General features: G+C 48.4%; 14 non-coding genes across 14 annotated transcripts; 8 read left to right on the top strand and 6 right to left on the bottom strand.

The window, feature by feature from the left end:
• Positions 1-405: 405 nt before the first annotated feature.
• Positions 406-525, bottom strand: LOC138034584 (5S ribosomal RNA). Its single transcript, XR_011129093.1, has one exon. It is a non-coding gene; the product is annotated as a 5S ribosomal RNA (ribosomal RNA).
• Positions 526-792: 267 nt separating this feature from the next.
• On the top strand, positions 793-986 carry LOC138034560 (U2 spliceosomal RNA). Its single transcript, XR_011129073.1, has one exon. It is a non-coding gene; the product is annotated as a U2 spliceosomal RNA (small nuclear RNA).
• Positions 987-1,180: 194 nt separating this feature from the next.
• Positions 1,181-1,344, top strand: LOC138034601 (U1 spliceosomal RNA). The gene has a single exon (XR_011129108.1). It is a non-coding gene; the product is annotated as a U1 spliceosomal RNA (small nuclear RNA).
• A 976-nt stretch (positions 1,345-2,320) lies between these two features.
• Positions 2,321-2,439, bottom strand: LOC138034556 (5S ribosomal RNA). The gene has a single exon (XR_011129069.1). It is a non-coding gene; the product is annotated as a 5S ribosomal RNA (ribosomal RNA).
• A 4,709-nt stretch (positions 2,440-7,148) lies between these two features.
• Positions 7,149-7,316, top strand: LOC138034619 (U1 spliceosomal RNA). Its single transcript, XR_011129126.1, has one exon. It is a non-coding gene; the product is annotated as a U1 spliceosomal RNA (small nuclear RNA).
• Positions 7,317-8,294: 978 nt separating this feature from the next.
• On the bottom strand, positions 8,295-8,414 carry LOC138034585 (5S ribosomal RNA). Its single transcript, XR_011129094.1, has one exon. It is a non-coding gene; the product is annotated as a 5S ribosomal RNA (ribosomal RNA).
• Positions 8,415-8,681: 267 nt separating this feature from the next.
• On the top strand, positions 8,682-8,875 carry LOC138034561 (U2 spliceosomal RNA). The gene has a single exon (XR_011129074.1). It is a non-coding gene; the product is annotated as a U2 spliceosomal RNA (small nuclear RNA).
• Positions 8,876-9,069: 194 nt separating this feature from the next.
• Positions 9,070-9,233, top strand: LOC138034602 (U1 spliceosomal RNA). Its single transcript, XR_011129109.1, has one exon. It is a non-coding gene; the product is annotated as a U1 spliceosomal RNA (small nuclear RNA).
• A 976-nt stretch (positions 9,234-10,209) lies between these two features.
• On the bottom strand, positions 10,210-10,328 carry LOC138034568 (5S ribosomal RNA). The gene has a single exon (XR_011129079.1). It is a non-coding gene; the product is annotated as a 5S ribosomal RNA (ribosomal RNA).
• Positions 10,329-15,037: 4,709 nt separating this feature from the next.
• Positions 15,038-15,205, top strand: LOC138034620 (U1 spliceosomal RNA). Its single transcript, XR_011129127.1, has one exon. It is a non-coding gene; the product is annotated as a U1 spliceosomal RNA (small nuclear RNA).
• Positions 15,206-16,183: 978 nt separating this feature from the next.
• LOC138034586 (5S ribosomal RNA) lies at positions 16,184-16,303 on the bottom strand. The gene has a single exon (XR_011129095.1). It is a non-coding gene; the product is annotated as a 5S ribosomal RNA (ribosomal RNA).
• Positions 16,304-16,570: 267 nt separating this feature from the next.
• Positions 16,571-16,764, top strand: LOC138034562 (U2 spliceosomal RNA). Its single transcript, XR_011129075.1, has one exon. It is a non-coding gene; the product is annotated as a U2 spliceosomal RNA (small nuclear RNA).
• A 194-nt stretch (positions 16,765-16,958) lies between these two features.
• Positions 16,959-17,122, top strand: LOC138034603 (U1 spliceosomal RNA). Its single transcript, XR_011129110.1, has one exon. It is a non-coding gene; the product is annotated as a U1 spliceosomal RNA (small nuclear RNA).
• Positions 17,123-18,098: 976 nt separating this feature from the next.
• LOC138034572 (5S ribosomal RNA) lies at positions 18,099-18,217 on the bottom strand. Its single transcript, XR_011129082.1, has one exon. It is a non-coding gene; the product is annotated as a 5S ribosomal RNA (ribosomal RNA).
• Positions 18,218-20,748: the final 2,531 nt, after the last annotated feature.

Raw genomic sequence — 20,748 nt, forward strand, 5'->3', positions numbered from 1 at the left:
ACAGTAAGACTTTGAAGTGCGCTACGTCACGTAAGTCACGTTTTCGCAAGATCAATGTTGTAGTGTTGTAGCCTTCGTTGTATACATATCATCCGGGCTAGGTTAACTTCCATCTAATGCATAACAGTGCATGCATTTTTTACTTGTCGTATCCTGTTCTTTGCTCACACGAAAAGATACGTTTCATGTCATAAACGTTGGATTGATAAGATCTCGCGCGCACGCGCTCCCTTGGGAATACAAGTTCCACTTTCTCGTGTGAACTATTTTGTTTTTGTCGTATGTCTCATCTTTGACATATCGTTGGCATGTTGTGTTCAAAAAACCTGGTTTGGAATGTGTCTTTCTTTCATTGAAAGAAACTGAGATTTTTTGAGATAATCAAGTGTACAGAAGAAAAAGGGAAGCCTACAACACGGGGTATTCCCAGGCGGTCTCCCATCCAAGTACTAAACCCCGCCCGACAGGGCTTAACTTCGGTGATCGGACGAGAACCGGTGTTTTCCCTGTGGTATGGTCGTAGACAAGTAATTTGCCGTGAAAATTAAACTTTGTTATAAGGGAAAATGAAAACGAGGTCAGAGCAAGCACAATGTGCATTTGTCCTCTTGCCGTCACGCAAGTGCCATGCAATGCTGGTGCTGCTGCCCACTGTACAAGAGCGATCGTTGTGTGCGCCTCGCTTTCAGGTTGGCTTTGGGCATTCCTTCCTTGGCACGGATTGTAACGGACCACCATATCTCGTGGCCATGAGACTGGGAGCACCTTGTCCGCCGTGAGCCATTTACGGGCATCGCTTCTCGGCCTTTTGGCTAAGATCAAGTGTAGTAATCTGTTCTTATCAGCTTAATATCTGATACCGCTGCTCATCGAGCAGCTCATATATTAAACTGATTTTTGGAACTGGGCCGTGGAAAAGAGGCTTGCCTCGTCCCGGCCACGGGTTGCCTCGGTATAGCACTACCTCCGAGCGTGGCCCACTTCCCTCTGGGGAAGAAATAATCAAGTGAAAGCAGAAAAAGTGACCAAGCAACCAACCTTCACATTCTCTTCTCTTTTCTAGGTAGCATAGCAGCGAGTGGACAGCACGACACGACAGGACGAGGAGCACGTGACCTCCATTACCACATGGTATGCGCAGACAAGTTGCGTTTTGCGGTCCCGGAGAGGCTGAAAAGGCATACTTACCTGACGCGGGAGGCACTGTGATCAGGGAGGCAGTCCTCTCAAGGTGAGGCTCTTTCATTGCACTTCGATTGGGTTGACCCTTGCGATTACCCCAAATGTGGGTAACTCGAGCGTATAATTTCTGGTAGTGGGGACCTGCGTTCGCGCTAGTCCCCGCACCAAACCCCGGTGGCAAAGTTGGCTAATGGGAAGGTTTGTTGGTAACGTTTCAGGCAGGGCAGGGAAGGAGATGCGGTGGCGGTGTAAGGACTAAGGAAGGTGAGTTGTATTTGTGAAGTCCACTGCTGAAATTGTAGGTGAATGTTCCGTACTTGGTGCACTGAAAAACTGTGATTTCATTTCTCTCATTCTTGGCCGTACAGAGAGGGAGACGACGTGTTTATTTCAGCCGCATCGATTTCCATCGATAGACGAGTGAGACAAGAAAATGCCAGCGGGTCGAGCTCTTATCCTCGTGCATCGTTTCGAAAACGTAAGTGGATGTGTGTTTGTACTGCTCCATCGCGATAGATTTATTTTGCGTTGTGTTATGTTGCGTTCTGGAGAGCCCGTTTTGCATTGAGTAACTGAGGACCCGCCAGATCAGTTGGCGTTACATTTCTGTGGCCAACACTTTGTGGTTTCTCTATGTTATCAGTTAATTGGATTGTTATCATAAAAAGTAAATCTTTCATGGTCAGGATAGTGTCTTATCGGCCCTTTGAATACGTACTGTCCGTGTTGAGCAGGGAACAGTAAGACTTTGAAGTGCGCTACGTCACGTAAGTCACGTTTTCGCAAGATCAATGTTGTAGTGTTGTAGCCTTCGTTGTATACATATCATCCGGGCTAGGTTAACTTCCATCTAATGCATAACAGTGCATGCATTTTTTACTTGTCGTATCCTGTTCTTTGCTCACACGAAAAGATACGTTTCATGTCATAAACGTTGGATTGATAAGATCTCGCGCGCACGCGCTCCCTTGGGAATACAAGTTCCACTTTCTCGTGTGAACTATTTTGTTTTTGTCGTATGTCTCATCTTTGACATATCGTTGGCATGTTGTGTTCAAAAAACCTGGTTTGGAATGTTCTTTCATTGAAAGAAACTGAGATTTTTTGAGATAATCAAGTGTACAGAAGGAAAAAGGGAAGCCTACAACACGGGGTATTCCCAGGCGGTCTCCCATCCAAGTACTAACCCCGCCCGACAGGGCTTAACTTCGGTGATCGGACGAGAACCGGTGTTTTCCCTGTGGTATGGTCGTAGACAAGTAATTTGCCGTGAAAATTAACTTTGTTATAAGGGAAAATGAAAACGAGGTCAGAGCAAGCACAATGTGCATTTGTCCTCTTGCCGTCAACGCAAGTGCCATGCAATGCTGGTGCTGCTGCCCACTGTACAAGAGCGATCGTTGTGTGCGCCTCGCTTTCAGGTTGGCTTTGGGCATTCCTTCCTTGGCACGGATTGTAATCGGACCACCATATCTCGTGGCCATGAGACTGGGAGCACCTTGTCCGCCGTGAGCATTTACGGGCATCTGCCAAAAGTACTGAGATTCTGTTAAAAAATTACAAAATGTTAAAAACCACCAAGTGGTGGCACTTTATGTAAAGTGGCTGAGAATACAGGTGTGCGTCGTAAGGGGTACTGTTTGCTAGTGGTGGTACCGACAGTCTTGTTTCTTCGGGTGTTTCCTCCATCCTCCCAATCTGTTGAACCTTTGGAGGTGGAAATGGTTGAGGTATCCACTCCTCGTAAACGCGGTTGTGATTCCGTTGAGAACCTCCTCTGATAGCTCTTCTGTTACTCCTTCCCGGAAGGCTCTTACAAAGGTGGCTAAGAAGAGCGGAGCTGCGCCCTCTTCTACTAAATCGAAGACTCGTGCTTCAGCTGATACTGTCAAGTCTGCGAAGCACGAAGGTTTGCCTGATGTGTCGTTTTCCCTCCCCCAACGCAAAGCACGTACATAGTTACTCTTTTACTGTACTCCATTATGGCTCTGTCAGTTGTCTCAATTAACGTCAACGGTCTGCGAGACCAGTCTAAGCGAGCTGGGTTTGTACAGTGGCTTCATTCCTTGCCTGTTGTTTCCTGATGTAGTGTGCCTCCAAGAGGCCCACTGCATCTCCCTCAGTGAGTGTCAGTCCTGGTTTCCAGTCATCTGGTCTTTCCGTTGTGGTGTCTCCGGCTCTAATAAGTCCTTGTGGTTGTATGTTTTTGTTTTCGTCCAGTGTTGTCCCTTGTTAAATCTCTTCCTCTGATAGTTGTGGTCGGTTTTTGTTATGTGAGTTTTCTTTGCGTGGCGCTGTGTTCAGGGTTGCTTGCATTTATGCTCCCAATCGTAACCCTGATCGTGATGCCTTCCTGGACGGGGTCTCTTCCCGATTAGACCCTTCAGTTCCCACCCTCCTCGCCGGCGATTTTAATACCGTCTTTGATCGCGCTGCTGACCGTGTGGGCTCCGTGGTCGGTGATACCTCGCGTGAGAGTGTTGTTGCCCTTGGTCGTCTTTTTGACGATGTCTGTTGTATTGATATTTGGAGATACCTCCATCCGTCTTCCTCCGCCTTTACCTGGACTAAGGCGGATGGCTCTATCTCCTCCCGTATAGATCTAATTGGGTGCCCTTATGTCTGGGTTGCGTCTCTGTCTCTGTTTGTGAAATTCTTCCGTGTCCGTTTTCAGACCATTGTGCTGTGTCCTGCTCTCTTACTGTTCCTGACGTTATTCCTCCTGGTCCGGGGCTTTGGAAGCTTAATACCTCAGTCCTGGAGGAGGAGGAGTACTGGTCTGTCGCCTTATTTCTGACTTTTGGGCCGATTGGAAGGACTGTAAGCTCTGTTTTTCCTCTCTTTCCAAGTGGTGGGATTCCGGTAAAGCAAAGATCGAAGGGCATTACGGTATCTTACTGTGTGCGCCGGTCGCAGAAAGAATCTTGGTCACGCGATTTGTTGGCTAGTTGGCGGCACACCTCAAGGCACGGCTTGATGCTGGTTGCCTGTCTGTTTTAGGTGTTTATCGATCCACCCTTGAACAGCTTTCCGCCTATGACATCAGGGCTGCTCAAGGTGCCCAAGTACGGTCACGTGTGTCCGATGGGTTGAGGAGGGCGAAGTCTCATCGGCGTACTTTTTTCGTTTAGAGAAGAAACGGTCTGCTGACCGGTGGGTTTCTGCGCTTCGGAACCCTGATGGGTCCATTGTTTCAACACCTTCTGATCTGTGTTCTTCGTTCGCCACTTTCTACTCCTCTCTTTTTTTACTGCCTGTCCTACGGATTCCGCCGCTCAAGATATTCTTCTCAGTAATGTGTCCCTCGTCCTTTCATCTGCCCAAGCTGATCTTTGTGAGGGCTTTCTGACTCTTGAGGAGTGTCATCGTGCCCTTGTTGGCATGGCTCGTCGTAAAGCCCCGGGGTCCGATGGCCTCTCCCATGGAGTTTTAACTTGAAATTCTGGGACGTCCTTGGGTCTGATTTAGTGGAGGTCTTGAATTCGTGTTATCTGTCTGGTTCTATGTCTTTGTCTCAACGGCGGGGTCTCATATCCTTAATCTTTAAGAAGGGAGATCGGTTGGACGCTCGTAACTGGCGCCCCATCTCCCTTCTCAACGTCGACTATAAGCTTGCTTCTCGTGTTTATTGCTGGGCGCCTTCTCAAAGTTATCCATCTGGTTTGTTAGTGAGGATCAGACCTGCGGTGTTCCTGGCAGGTTTATTGGCGAGAATGTTGCTCTTTTGCGTGATGTGGTTGCCTTTGCCACGGAATCTGACATCCCGTTGCCGTTCTCTCCTTAGACCAGGAAAAGGCCTTTGATAGAGTGGATTGGTCATTTATGTGTGCTACTTTGTCGAGGATGGGTTTTGGCCCATCTTTTGTCCGTTGGGTTGTTCTGTTCTATTCTGCTGTCCAAAGCTCTGTAGTTGTTAATGGTTATCTGTCTCGGTTTTTTCCTTTGTCTCGTGGCGTGCGTCAGGGCTGTCCTTTGTCTCCATTATTGTATGTTCTAGTTTCTGAAGTGCTTGCTGTTAACATTCGTGCCAATCCACGTATCATTGGTCTTTCTGTCCCCGGGCCCCCGCGGGCCCTGTCTCCGATCTCGCAGTACGCCGATGACACCTCTCTCATTGTCACGTCTGATATTGCCATTGCTGCTATTTTTGAAGTTTATGCTCTTTTTGAAAGGGGTTCTGGTGCTAAGCTTAATCAGGGATCCAAATCCAAGGGATTGTGGCTCGGTTCGTGGTCTGGCAGGACTGACCCCCCTGTCACCCTGGACTGGGACCTCGGCCAAGATCAAAGTGCTGGGCGTCTTTATTGGGCCTGGGAATTTGGAGGAAGTGAACTGGCGTCCTAGGATTGATGCCGTGGAGAATGTGCTGGCTTCTTGGAGGCAACGCTCCCTGTCCTACGGCGGGAGAGCTCTCGTCATCAACGCCTTGGCCCTTTCTAGGGTTTTGGTACATTGCCTCCCTAATTCATGTCCCCCCTTGGGTTTCTTCCGAGCTTTGTAAATTGGTTTTTGGGTTTTTTTGGAAGGGCAAACGCGATCTGGTTTCTCGTGCTGTTGTTGTTCAGCCTACATCTGCTGGTGGGTTTTTCTGTCATTGATCTTCGTCTTAAGGTTTCTGCGCTTCTTGTCCAGTGGGTTCGGCGTTTCACTGTTTTCTCCGCGTAGTTGGGTCCATTTCTTTTCCTTTTGGTGTGATTCTCGTTTTGGTGTCCCTGCTCTTGATGTTGTTCTGTCCCGTCCTGAGGCCTTTTCCTCCAAGTCCCTCCCCCCGTTTTACTCTGCTCTTCTGTCTGCTTGGCGTTTGGTTGGTGGTTCCTTTTCCCGTCGGCGTCGTTCCTCCCTTGTCATTGCGTCTTTGTCCCCTCATCATGTTTGCTGCTGTTTCCTCTATCTCTGCAAATTCTGTTTATTTGTTTTTGCTGTCTGAGGATCGTCCGACTCCCCATTGTGTTGACAAGTTTTTTCCTTTGTATGGCTATACTCTCTACTGGCCTTCGACCTGGTCCCAATTGTTCTTCTTCAATCTTGACCGCCCAGTGATCGATCTCAACTGAAAGGTCGCCATGGCGTGTTGTACACTGCCGATCGCCTTGTCGGTTTTTGGGTACTCGGTCGACCCTTCTTGCTTTTTGCCGTCTTGCCTCTGAATGTCCTTCTCACTTGTTTTTCTCCTGCCCTCTTGCTCATAGTGTTCTTTCATGGTTACAGTCTCTATTGTTTGGTTTTTTCGTCTTCGTCCCCTTCTTTGGTTTGCCGTCACGTGCTGTTTGGTTTTTGACCCGGCTGAGATCCGTCGAGTTCCTCGTGTTTTCGTGTACATCCTAGGTTGTCTGTAAGTATTTTATCTGGCTCGCTCGGAATGACTTTCGTTTCCGTAATGTGCCGCCCGGTGCTCTCGATGTCATCGCAAAGGTCCGCTCTCGTGTCAAGTTCAATCTACCTCTCCTTTTTAAGCGTTTCAAGTCCCCCCGTCGTCTACGTTATTTTCATCGTCAGTGGGGTGCGTCTGGCATTATCGGCTCTGTTTGCAATGGTCGTTTTTCTCTGTCCCAGTTCTAGTCCCATTGTCGCCCCAAGCTGTTGCTGTCTCGCGGCGTACCTACTCCTGTTAGGATGAGTCTTTCTGACTGGCGTCCTTGTCAGGTCTGCCATTCGCCGCTGCACAGTTCGGTTGTTTTTGTTTTGTCCTGTAGTCCTTCGTCCTGTTGGTTTGCTTGTTTGTTTGTTTGATGTGGAAATGCCATTCTCGAGTGTAAGTCGGACGAGGCGTCTCGTGAATGCTTTTCTTCGTTAGTTTTGTTTTTTTTTTTTGTTTGTAGGGGCGGGGTTCGATTCCCCGGTGACGTTTGACGTGCTGGTGCACCCCCGTTTGAGGCGAACCATTGTTGTTGATGGATGAGTCTGAATGTCTGGCAGCCATTGCACTCACCCTACCGGGGGGCTGCCATTCGCCTTAAACATAAAAAAAACTTACCTGACGCGGGAGGCACTTGGTGATCAGGGAGGCAGTCCTCTCAAGGTGAGGCTCTTTCATTGCACTTCGATTGGGGTTGACCCTTGCGATTACCCCAAATGTGGGTAACTCGAGCGTATAATTTCTGGTAGTGGGGACCTGCGTTCGCGCTTAGTCCCGCACCAAACCCCGGTGGCAAAGTTGGCTAATGGGAAGTTTGTTGGTAACGTTTCAGGCAGGGCAGGGAAGGAGATGCGGTGGCGGTGTAAGGACTAAGGAAGGTGAGTTGTATTTGTGAAGTCCACTGCTGAAATTGTAGGTGAATGTCCGTACTTGGTGCACTGAAAAACTGTGATTTCATTTCTCTCATTCTTGGCCGTACAGAGAGGGAGACGACGTGTTTATTTCAGCCGCATCGATTTCCATCGATAGACGAGTGAGACAAGAAAATGCCAGCGGGTCGAGCTCTTATCCTCGTGCATCGTTTCGAAAACGTAAGTGGATGTGTGTTTGTACTGCTCCATCGCGATAGATTTCTTTTGCGTTGTGTTATGTTGCGTTCTGGAGAGCCCCGTTTGCATTGAGTAACTGAGGACCCGCCAGATCAGTTGGCGTTACATTTCTGTGCCAACACTTTGTGGTTTCTCTATGTTATCAGTTAATTGGATTGTTATCATAAAAAGTAAATCTTTCATGGTTCAGGATAGTGTCTTTATCGGCCCTTTGAATACGTACTGTCCGTGTTGAGCAGGGAACAGTAAGACTTTGAAGTGCGCTACGTCACGTAAGTCACGTTTTCGCAAGATCAATGTTGTAGTGTTGTAGCCTTCGTTGTATACATATCATCCGGGCTAGGTTAACTTCCATCTAATGCATAACAGTGCATGCATTTTTTACTTGTCGTATCCTGTTCTTTGCTCACACGAAAAGATACGTTTCATGTCATAAACGTTGGATTGATAAGATCTCGCGCGCACGCGCTCCCTTGGGAATACAAGTTCCACTTTCTCGTGTGAACTATTTTGTTTTTGTCGTATGTCTCATCTTTGACATATCGTTGGCATGTTGTGTTCAAAAAACCTGGTTTGGAATGTGTCTTTCTTTCATTGAAAGAAACTGAGATTTTTTGAGATAATCAAGTGTACAGAAGAAAAAGGGAAGCCTACAACACGGGGTATTCCCAGGCGGTCTCCCATCCAAGTACTAAACCCCGCCCGACAGGGCTTAACTTCGGTGATCGGACGAGAACCGGTGTTTTCCCTGTGGTATGGTCGTAGACAAGTAATTTGCCGTGAAAATTAAACTTTGTTATAAGGGAAAATGAAAACGAGGTCAGAGCAAGCACAATGTGCATTTGTCCTCTTGCCGTCACGCAAGTGCCATGCAATGCTGGTGCTGCTGCCCACTGTACAAGAGCGATCGTTGTGTGCGCCTCGCTTTCAGGTTGGCTTTGGGCATTCCTTCCTTGGCACGGATTGTAACGGACCACCATATCTCGTGGCCATGAGACTGGGAGCACCTTGTCCGCCGTGAGCCATTTACGGGCATCGCTTCTCGGCCTTTTGGCTAAGATCAAGTGTAGTAATCTGTTCTTATCAGCTTAATATCTGATACCGCTGCTCATCGAGCAGCTCATATATTAAACTGATTTTTGGAACTGGGCCGTGGAAAAGAGGCTTGCCTCGTCCCGGCCACGGGTTGCCTCGGTATAGCACTACCTCCGAGCGTGGCCCACTTCCCTCTGGGGAAGAAATAATCAAGTGAAAGCAGAAAAAGTGACCAAGCAACCAACCTTCACATTCTCTTCTCTTTTCTAGGTAGCATAGCAGCGAGTGGACAGCACGACACGACAGGACGAGGAGCACGTGACCTCCATTACCACATGGTATGCGCAGACAAGTTGCGTTTTGCGGTCCCGGAGAGGCTGAAAAGGCATACTTACCTGACGCGGGAGGCACTGTGATCAGGGAGGCAGTCCTCTCAAGGTGAGGCTCTTTCATTGCACTTCGATTGGGTTGACCCTTGCGATTACCCCAAATGTGGGTAACTCGAGCGTATAATTTCTGGTAGTGGGGACCTGCGTTCGCGCTAGTCCCCGCACCAAACCCCGGTGGCAAAGTTGGCTAATGGGAAGGTTTGTTGGTAACGTTTCAGGCAGGGCAGGGAAGGAGATGCGGTGGCGGTGTAAGGACTAAGGAAGGTGAGTTGTATTTGTGAAGTCCACTGCTGAAATTGTAGGTGAATGTTCCGTACTTGGTGCACTGAAAAACTGTGATTTCATTTCTCTCATTCTTGGCCGTACAGAGAGGGAGACGACGTGTTTATTTCAGCCGCATCGATTTCCATCGATAGACGAGTGAGACAAGAAAATGCCAGCGGGTCGAGCTCTTATCCTCGTGCATCGTTTCGAAAACGTAAGTGGATGTGTGTTTGTACTGCTCCATCGCGATAGATTTCTTTTGCGTTGTGTTATGTTGCGTTCTGGAGAGCCCGTTTTGCATTGAGTAACTGAGGACCCGCCAGATCAGTTGGCGTTACATTTCTGTGGCCAACACTTTGTGGTTTCTCTATGTTATCAGTTAATTGGATTGTTATCATAAAAAGTAAATCTTTCATGGTCAGGATAGTGTCTTATCGGCCCTTTGAATACGTACTGTCCGTGTTGAGCAGGGAACAGTAAGACTTTGAAGTGCGCTACGTCACGTAAGTCACGTTTTCGCAAGATCAATGTTGTAGTGTTGTAGCCTTCGTTGTATACATATCATCCGGGCTAGGTTAACTTCCATCTAATGCATAACAGTGCATGCATTTTTTACTTGTCGTATCCTGTTCTTTGCTCACACGAAAAGATACGTTTCATGTCATAAACGTTGGATTGATAAGATCTCGCGCGCACGCGCTCCCTTGGGAATACAAGTTCCACTTTCTCGTGTGAACTATTTTGTTTTTGTCGTATGTCTCATCTTTGACATATCGTTGGCATGTTGTGTTCAAAAAACCTGGTTTGGAATGTTCTTTCATTGAAAGAAACTGAGATTTTTTGAGATAATCAAGTGTACAGAAGGAAAAAGGGAAGCCTACAACACGGGGTATTCCCAGGCGGTCTCCCATCCAAGTACTAACCCCGCCCGACAGGGCTTAACTTCGGTGATCGGACGAGAACCGGTGTTTTCCCTGTGGTATGGTCGTAGACAAGTAATTTGCCGTGAAAATTAACTTTGTTATAAGGGAAAATGAAAACGAGGTCAGAGCAAGCACAATGTGCATTTGTCCTCTTGCCGTCAACGCAAGTGCCATGCAATGCTGGTGCTGCTGCCCACTGTACAAGAGCGATCGTTGTGTGCGCCTCGCTTTCAGGTTGGCTTTGGGCATTCCTTCCTTGGCACGGATTGTAATCGGACCACCATATCTCGTGGCCATGAGACTGGGAGCACCTTGTCCGCCGTGAGCATTTACGGGCATCTGCCAAAAGTACTGAGATTCTGTTAAAAAATTACAAAATGTTAAAAACCACCAAGTGGTGGCACTTTATGTAAAGTGGCTGAGAATACAGGTGTGCGTCGTAAGGGGTACTGTTTGCTAGTGGTGGTACCGACAGTCTTGTTTCTTCGGGTGTTTCCTCCATCCTCCCAATCTGTTGAACCTTTGGAGGTGGAAATGGTTGAGGTATCCACTCCTCGTAAACGCGGTTGTGATTCCGTTGAGAACCTCCTCTGATAGCTCTTCTGTTACTCCTTCCCGGAAGGCTCTTACAAAGGTGGCTAAGAAGAGCGGAGCTGCGCCCTCTTCTACTAAATCGAAGACTCGTGCTTCAGCTGATACTGTCAAGTCTGCGAAGCACGAAGGTTTGCCTGATGTGTCGTTTTCCCTCCCCCAACGCAAAGCACGTACATAGTTACTCTTTTACTGTACTCCATTATGGCTCTGTCAGTTGTCTCAATTAACGTCAACGGTCTGCGAGACCAGTCTAAGCGAGCTGGGTTTGTACAGTGGCTTCATTCCTTGCCTGTTGTTTCCTGATGTAGTGTGCCTCCAAGAGGCCCACTGCATCTCCCTCAGTGAGTGTCAGTCCTGGTTTCCAGTCATCTGGTCTTTCCGTTGTGGTGTCTCCGGCTCTAATAAGTCCTTGTGGTTGTATGTTTTTGTTTTCGTCCAGTGTTGTCCCTTGTTAAATCTCTTCCTCTGATAGTTGTGGTCGGTTTTTGTTATGTGAGTTTTCTTTGCGTGGCGCTGTGTTCAGGGTTGCTTGCATTTATGCTCCCAATCGTAACCCTGATCGTGATGCCTTCCTGGACGGGGTCTCTTCCCGATTAGACCCTTCAGTTCCCACCCTCCTCGCCGGCGATTTTAATACCGTCTTTGATCGCGCTGCTGACCGTGTGGGCTCCGTGGTCGGTGATACCTCGCGTGAGAGTGTTGTTGCCCTTGGTCGTCTTTTTGACGATGTCTGTTGTATTGATATTTGGAGATACCTCCATCCGTCTTCCTCCGCCTTTACCTGGACTAAGGCGGATGGCTCTATCTCCTCCCGTATAGATCTAATTGGGTGCCCTTATGTCTGGGTTGCGTCTCTGTCTCTGTTTGTGAAATTCTTCCGTGTCCGTTTTCAGACCATTGTGCTGTGTCCTGCTCTCTTACTGTTCCTGACGTTATTCCTCCTGGTCCGGGGCTTTGGAAGCTTAATACCTCAGTCCTGGAGGAGGAGGAGTACTGGTCTGTCGCCTTATTTCTGACTTTTGGGCCGATTGGAAGGACTGTAAGCTCTGTTTTTCCTCTCTTTCCAAGTGGTGGGATTCCGGTAAAGCAAAGATCGAAGGGCATTACGGTATCTTACTGTGTGCGCCGGTCGCAGAAAGAATCTTGGTCACGCGATTTGTTGGCTAGTTGGCGGCACACCTCAAGGCACGGCTTGATGCTGGTTGCCTGTCTGTTTTAGGTGTTTATCGATCCACCCTTGAACAGCTTTCCGCCTATGACATCAGGGCTGCTCAAGGTGCCCAAGTACGGTCACGTGTGTCCGATGGGTTGAGGAGGGCGAAGTCTCATCGGCGTACTTTTTTCGTTTAGAGAAGAAACGGTCTGCTGACCGGTGGGTTTCTGCGCTTCGGAACCCTGATGGGTCCATTGTTTCAACACCTTCTGATCTGTGTTCTTCGTTCGCCACTTTCTACTCCTCTCTTTTTTTACTGCCTGTCCTACGGATTCCGCCGCTCAAGATATTCTTCTCAGTAATGTGTCCCTCGTCCTTTCATCTGCCCAAGCTGATCTTTGTGAGGGCTTTCTGACTCTTGAGGAGTGTCATCGTGCCCTTGTTGGCATGGCTCGTCGTAAAGCCCCGGGGTCCGATGGCCTCTCCCATGGAGTTTTAACTTGAAATTCTGGGACGTCCTTGGGTCTGATTTAGTGGAGGTCTTGAATTCGTGTTATCTGTCTGGTTCTATGTCTTTGTCTCAACGGCGGGGTCTCATATCCTTAATCTTTAAGAAGGGAGATCGGTTGGACGCTCGTAACTGGCGCCCCATCTCCCTTCTCAACGTCGACTATAAGCTTGCTTCTCGTGTTTATTGCTGGGCGCCTTCTCAAAGTTATCCATCTGGTTTGTTAGTGAGGATCAGACCTGCGGTGTTCCTGGCAGGTTTATTGGCGAGAATGTTGCTCTTTTGCGTGATGTGGTTGCCTTTGCCACGGAATCTGACATCCCGTTGCCGTTCTCTCCTTAGACCAGGAAAAGGCCTTTGATAGAGTGGATTGGTCATTTATGTGTGCTACTTTGTCGAGGATGGGTTTTGGCCCATCTTTTGTCCGTTGGGTTGTTCTGTTCTATTCTGCTGTCCAAAGCTCTGTAGTTGTTAATGGTTATCTGTCTCGGTTTTTTCCTTTGTCTCGTGGCGTGCGTCAGGGCTGTCCTTTGTCTCCATTATTGTATGTTCTAGTTTCTGAAGTGCTTGCTGTTAACATTCGTGCCAATCCACGTATCATTGGTCTTTCTGTCCCCGGGCCCCCGCGGGCCCTGTCTCCGATCTCGCAGTACGCCGATGACACCTCTCTCATTGTCACGTCTGATATTGCCATTGCTGCTATTTTTGAAGTTTATGCTCTTTTTGAAAGGGGTTCTGGTGCTAAGCTTAATCAGGGATCCAAATCCAAGGGATTGTGGCTCGGTTCGTGGTCTGGCAGGACTGACCCCCCTGTCACCCTGGACTGGGACCTCGGCCAAGATCAAAGTGCTGGGCGTCTTTATTGGGCCTGGGAATTTGGAGGAAGTGAACTGGCGTCCTAGGATTGATGCCGTGGAGAATGTGCTGGCTTCTTGGAGGCAACGCTCCCTGTCCTACGGCGGGAGAGCTCTCGTCATCAACGCCTTGGCCCTTTCTAGGGTTTTGGTACATTGCCTCCCTAATTCATGTCCCCCCTTGGGTTTCTTCCGAGCTTTGTAAATTGGTTTTTGGGTTTTTTTGGAAGGGCAAACGCGATCTGGTTTCTCGTGCTGTTGTTGTTCAGCCTACATCTGCTGGTGGGTTTTTCTGTCATTGATCTTCGTCTTAAGGTTTCTGCGCTTCTTGTCCAGTGGGTTCGGCGTTTCACTGTTTTCTCCGCGTAGTTGGGTCCATTTCTTTTCCTTTTGGTGTGATTCTCGTTTTGGTGTCCCTGCTCTTGATGTTGTTCTGTCCCGTCCTGAGGCCTTTTCCTCCAAGTCCCTCCCCCCGTTTTACTCTGCTCTTCTGTCTGCTTGGCGTTTGGTTGGTGGTTCCTTTTCCCGTCGGCGTCGTTCCTCCCTTGTCATTGCGTCTTTGTCCCCTCATCATGTTTGCTGCTGTTTCCTCTATCTCTGCAAATTCTGTTTATTTGTTTTTGCTGTCTGAGGATCGTCCGACTCCCCATTGTGTTGACAAGTTTTTTCCTTTGTATGGCTATACTCTCTACTGGCCTTCGACCTGGTCCCAATTGTTCTTCTTCAATCTTGACCGCCCAGTGATCGATCTCAACTGAAAGGTCGCCATGGCGTGTTGTACACTGCCGATCGCCTTGTCGGTTTTTGGGTACTCGGTCGACCCTTCTTGCTTTTTGCCGTCTTGCCTCTGAATGTCCTTCTCACTTGTTTTTCTCCTGCCCTCTTGCTCATAGTGTTCTTTCATGGTTACAGTCTCTATTGTTTGGTTTTTTCGTCTTCGTCCCCTTCTTTGGTTTGCCGTCACGTGCTGTTTGGTTTTTGACCCGGCTGAGATCCGTCGAGTTCCTCGTGTTTTCGTGTACATCCTAGGTTGTCTGTAAGTATTTTATCTGGCTCGCTCGGAATGACTTTCGTTTCCGTAATGTGCCGCCCGGTGCTCTCGATGTCATCGCAAAGGTCCGCTCTCGTGTCAAGTTCAATCTACCTCTCCTTTTTAAGCGTTTCAAGTCCCCCCGTCGTCTACGTTATTTTCATCGTCAGTGGGGTGCGTCTGGCATTATCGGCTCTGTTTGCAATGGTCGTTTTTCTCTGTCCCAGTTCTAGTCCCATTGTCGCCCCAAGCTGTTGCTGTCTCGCGGCGTACCTACTCCTGTTAGGATGAGTCTTTCTGACTGGCGTCCTTGTCAGGTCTGCCATTCGCCGCTGCACAGTTCGGTTGTTTTTGTTTTGTCCTGTAGTCCTTCGTCCTGTTGGTTTGCTTGTTTGTTTGTTTGATGTGGAAATGCCATTCTCGAGTGTAAGTCGGACGAGGCGTCTCGTGAATGCTTTTCTTCGTTAGTTTTGTTTTTTTTTTTTGTTTGTAGGGGCGGGGTTCGATTCCCCGGTGACGTTTGACGTGCTGGTGCACCCCCGTTTGAGGCGAACCATTGTTGTTGATGGATGAGTCTGAATGTCTGGCAGCCATTGCACTCACCCTACCGGGGGGCTGCCATTCGCCTTAAACATAAAAAAAACTTACCTGACGCGGGAGGCACTTGGTGATCAGGGAGGCAGTCCTCTCAAGGTGAGGCTCTTTCATTGCACTTCGATTGGGGTTGACCCTTGCGATTACCCCAAATGTGGGTAACTCGAGCGTATAATTTCTGGTAGTGGGGACCTGCGTTCGCGCTTAGTCCCGCACCAAACCCCGGTGGCAAAGTTGGCTAATGGGAAGTTTGTTGGTAACGTTTCAGGCAGGGCAGGGAAGGAGATGCGGTGGCGGTGTAAGGACTAAGGAAGGTGAGTTGTATTTGTGAAGTCCACTGCTGAAATTGTAGGTGAATGTCCGTACTTGGTGCACTGAAAAACTGTGATTTCATTTCTCTCATTCTTGGCCGTACAGAGAGGGAGACGACGTGTTTATTTCAGCCGCATCGATTTCCATCGATAGACGAGTGAGACAAGAAAATGCCAGCGGGTCGAGCTCTTATCCTCGTGCATCGTTTCGAAAACGTAAGTGGATGTGTGTTTGTACTGCTCCATCGCGATAGATTTCTTTTGCGTTGTGTTATGTTGCGTTCTGGAGAGCCCCGTTTGCATTGAGTAACTGAGGACCCGCCAGATCAGTTGGCGTTACATTTCTGTGCCAACACTTTGTGGTTTCTCTATGTTATCAGTTAATTGGATTGTTATCATAAAAAGTAAATCTTTCATGGTTCAGGATAGTGTCTTTATCGGCCCTTTGAATACGTACTGTCCGTGTTGAGCAGGGAACAGTAAGACTTTGAAGTGCGCTACGTCACGTAAGTCACGTTTTCGCAAGATCAATGTTGTAGTGTTGTAGCCTTCGTTGTATACATATCATCCGGGCTAGGTTAACTTCCATCTAATGCATAACAGTGCATGCATTTTTTACTTGTCGTATCCTGTTCTTTGCTCACACGAAAAGATACGTTTCATGTCATAAACGTTGGATTGATAAGATCTCGCGCGCACGCGCTCCCTTGGGAATACAAGTTCCACTTTCTCGTGTGAACTATTTTGTTTTTGTCGTATGTCTCATCTTTGACATATCGTTGGCATGTTGTGTTCAAAAAACCTGGTTTGGAATGTGTCTTTCTTTCATTGAAAGAAACTGAGATTTTTTGAGATAATCAAGTGTACAGAAGAAAAAGGGAAGCCTACAACACGGGGTATTCCCAGGCGGTCTCCCATCCAAGTACTAAACCCCGCCCGACAGGGCTTAACTTCGGTGATCGGACGAGAACCGGTGTTTTCCCTGTGGTATGGTCGTAGACAAGTAATTTGCCGTGAAAATTAAACTTTGTTATAAGGGAAAATGAAAACGAGGTCAGAGCAAGCACAATGTGCATTTGTCCTCTTGCCGTCACGCAAGTGCCATGCAATGCTGGTGCTGCTGCCCACTGTACAAGAGCGATCGTTGTGTGCGCCTCGCTTTCAGGTTGGCTTTGGGCATTCCTTCCTTGGCACGGATTGTAACGGACCACCATATCTCGTGGCCATGAGACTGGGAGCACCTTGTCCGCCGTGAGCCATTTACGGGCATCGCTTCTCGGCCTTTTGGCTAAGATCAAGTGTAGTAATCTGTTCTTATCAGCTTAATATCTGATACCGCTGCTCATCGAGCAGCTCATATATTAAACTGATTTTTGGAACTGGGCCGTGGAAAAGAGGCTTGCCTCGTCCCGGCCACGGGTTGCCTCGGTATAGCACTACCTCCGAGCGTGGCCCACTTCCCTCTGGGGAAGAAATAATCAAGTGAAAGCAGAAAAAGTGACCAAGCAACCAACCTTCACATTCTCTTCTCTTTTCTAGGTAGCATAGCAGCGAGTGGACAGCACGACACGACAGGACGAGGAGCACGTGACCTCCATTACCACATGGTATGCGCAGACAAGTTGCGTTTTGCGGTCCCGGAGAGGCTGAAAAGGCATACTTACCTGACGCGGGAGGCACTGTGATCAGGGAGGCAGTCCTCTCAAGGTGAGGCTCTTTCATTGCACTTCGATTGGGTTGACCCTTGCGATTACCCCAAATGTGGGTAACTCGAGCGTATAATTTCTGGTAGTGGGGACCTGCGTTCGCGCTAGTCCCCGCACCAAACCCCGGTGGCAAAGTTGGCTAATGGGAAGGTTTGTTGGTAACGTTTCAGGCAGGGCAGGGAAGGAGATGCGGTGGCGGTGTAAGGACTAAGGAAGGTGAGTTGTATTTGTGAAGTCCACTGCTGAAATTGTAGGTGAATGTTCCGTACTTGGTGCACTGAAAAACTGTGATTTCATTTCTCTCATTCTTGGCCGTACAGAGAGGGAGACGACGTGTTTATTTCAGCCGCATCGATTTCCATCGATAGACGAGTGAGACAAGAAAATGCCAGCGGGTCGAGCTCTTATCCTCGTGCATCGTTTCGAAAACGTAAGTGGATGTGTGTTTGTACTGCTCCATCGCGATAGATTTATTTTGCGTTGTGTTATGTTGCGTTCTGGAGAGCCCGTTTTGCATTGAGTAACTGAGGACCCGCCAGATCAGTTGGCGTTACATTTCTGTGGCCAACACTTTGTGGTTTCTCTATGTTATCAGTTAATTGGATTGTTATCATAAAAAGTAAATCTTTCATGGTCAGGATAGTGTCTTATCGGCCCTTTGAATACGTACTGTCCGTGTTGAGCAGGGAACAGTAAGACTTTGAAGTGCGCTACGTCACGTAAGTCACGTTTTCGCAAGATCAATGTTGTAGTGTTGTAGCCTTCGTTGTATACATATCATCCGGGCTAGGTTAACTTCCATCTAATGCATAACAGTGCATGCATTTTTTACTTGTCGTATCCTGTTCTTTGCTCACACGAAAAGATACGTTTCATGTCATAAACGTTGGATTGATAAGATCTCGCGCGCACGCGCTCCCTTGGGAATACAAGTTCCACTTTCTCGTGTGAACTATTTTGTTTTTGTCGTATGTCTCATCTTTGACATATCGTTGGCATGTTGTGTTCAAAAAACCTGGTTTGGAATGTTCTTTCATTGAAAGAAACTGAGATTTTTTGAGATAATCAAGTGTACAGAAGGAAAAAGGGAAGCCTACAACACGGGGTATTCCCAGGCGGTCTCCCATCCAAGTACTAACCCCGCCCGACAGGGCTTAACTTCGGTGATCGGACGAGAACCGGTGTTTTCCCTGTGGTATGGTCGTAGACAAGTAATTTGCCGTGAAAATTAACTTTGTTATAAGGGAAAATGAAAACGAGGTCAGAGCAAGCACAATGTGCATTTGTCCTCTTGCCGTCAACGCAAGTGCCATGCAATGCTGGTGCTGCTGCCCACTGTACAAGAGCGATCGTTGTGTGCGCCTCGCTTTCAGGTTGGCTTTGGGCATTCCTTCCTTGGCACGGATTGTAATCGGACCACCATATCTCGTGGCCATGAGACTGGGAGCACCTTGTCCGCCGTGAGCATTTACGGGCATCTGCCAAAAGTACTGAGATTCTGTTAAAAAATTACAAAATGTTAAAAACCACCAAGTGGTGGCACTTTATGTAAAGTGGCTGAGAATACAGGTGTGCGTCGTAAGGGGTACTGTTTGCTAGTGGTGGTACCGACAGTCTTGTTTCTTCGGGTGTTTCCTCCATCCTCCCAATCTGTTGAACCTTTGGAGGTGGAAATGGTTGAGGTATCCACTCCTCGTAAACGCGGTTGTGATTCCGTTGAGAACCTCCTCTGATAGCTCTTCTGTTACTCCTTCCCGGAAGGCTCTTACAAAGGTGGCTAAGAAGAGCGGAGCTGCGCCCTCTTCTACTAAATCGAAGACTCGTGCTTCAGCTGATACTGTCAAGTCTGCGAAGCACGAAGGTTTGCCTGATGTGTCGTTTTCCCTCCCCCAACGCAAAGCACGTACATAGTTACTCTTTTACTGTACTCCATTATGGCTCTGTCAGTTGTCTCAATTAACGTCAACGGTCTGCGAGACCAGTCTAAGCGAGCTGGGTTTGTACAGTGGCTTCATTCCTTGCCTGTTGTTTCCTGATGTAGTGTGCCTCCAAGAGGCCCACTGCATCTCCCTCAGTGAGTGTCAGTCCTGGTTTCCAGTCATCTGGTCTTTCCGTTGTGGTGTCTCCGGCTCTAATAAGTCCTTGTGGTTGTATGTTTTTGTTTTCGTCCAGTGTTGTCCCTTGTTAAATCTCTTCCTCTGATAGTTGTGGTCGGTTTTTGTTATGTGAGTTTTCTTTGCGTGGCGCTGTGTTCAGGGTTGCTTGCATTTATGCTCCCAATCGTAACCCTGATCGTGATGCCTTCCTGGACGGGGTCTCTTCCCGATTAGACCCTTCAGTTCCCACCCTCCTCGCCGGCGATTTTAATACCGTCTTTGATCGCGCTGCTGACCGTGTGGGCTCCGTGGTCGGTGATACCTCGCGTGAGAGTGTTGTTGCCCTTGGTCGTCTTTTTGACGATGTCTGTTGTATTGATATTTGGAGATACCTCCATCCGTCTTCCTCCGCCTTTACCTGGACTAAGGCGGATGGCTCTATCTCCTCCCGTATAGATCTAATTGGGTGCCCTTATGTCTGGGTTGCGTCTCTGTCTCTGTTTGTGAAATTCTTCCGTGTCCGTTTTCAGACCATTGTGCTGTGTCCTGCTCTCTTACTGTTCCTGACGTTATTCCTCCTGGTCCGGGGCTTTGGAAGCTTAATACCTCAGTCCTGGAGGAGGAGGAGTACTGGTCTGTCGCCTTATTTCTGACTTTTGGGCCGATTGGAAGGACTGTAAGCTCTGTTTTTCCTCTCTTTCCAAGTGGTGGGATTCCGGTAAAGCAAAGATCGAAGGGCATTACGGTATCTTACTGTGTGCGCCGGTCGCAGAAAGAATCTTGGTCACGCGATTTGTTGGCTAGTTGGCGGCACACCTCAAGGCACGGCTTGATGCTGGTTGCCTGTCTGTTTTAGGTGTTTATCGATCCACCCTTGAACAGCTTTCCGCCTATGACATCAGGGCTGCTCAAGGTGCCCAAGTACGGTCACGTGTGTCCGATGGGTTGAGGAGGGCGAAGTCTCATCGGCGTACTTTTTTCGTTTAGAGAAGAAACGGTCTGCTGACCGGTGGGTTTCTGCGCTTCGGAACCCTGATGGGTCCATTGTTTCAACACCTTCTGATCTGTGTTCTTCGTTCGCCACTTTCTACTCCTCTCTTTTTTTACTGCCTGTCCTACGGATTCCGCCGCTCAAGATATTCTTCTCAGTAATGTGTCCCTCGTCCTTTCATCTGCCCAAGCTGATCTTTGTGAGGGCTTTCTGACTCTTGAGGAGTGTCATCGTGCCCTTGTTGGCATGGCTCGTCGTAAAGCCCCGGGGTCCGATGGCCTCTCCCATGGAGTTTTAACTTGAAATTCTGGGACGTCCTTGGGTCTGATTTAGTGGAGGTCTTGAATTCGTGTTATCTGTCTGGTTCTATGTCTTTGTCTCAACGGCGGGGTCTCATATCCTTAATCTTTAAGAAGGGAGATCGGTTGGACGCTCGTAACTGGCGCCCCATCTCCCTTCTCAACGTCGACTATAAGCTTGCTTCTCGTGTTTATTGCTGGGCGCCTTCTCAAAGTTATCCATCTGGTTTGTTAGTGAGGATCAGACCTGCGGTGTTCCTGGCAGGTTTATTGGCGAGAATGTTGCTCTTTTGCGTGATGTGGTTGCCTTTGCCACGGAATCTGACATCCCGTTGCCGTTCTCTCCTTAGACCA

The sequence above is a fragment of the Montipora capricornis genome, unplaced genomic scaffold (genome assembly GCF_036669925.1).
Source record: "Montipora capricornis isolate CH-2021 unplaced genomic scaffold, ASM3666992v2 scaffold_128, whole genome shotgun sequence".
Taxonomy (NCBI): domain Eukaryota; kingdom Metazoa; phylum Cnidaria; class Anthozoa; order Scleractinia; family Acroporidae; genus Montipora; species Montipora capricornis.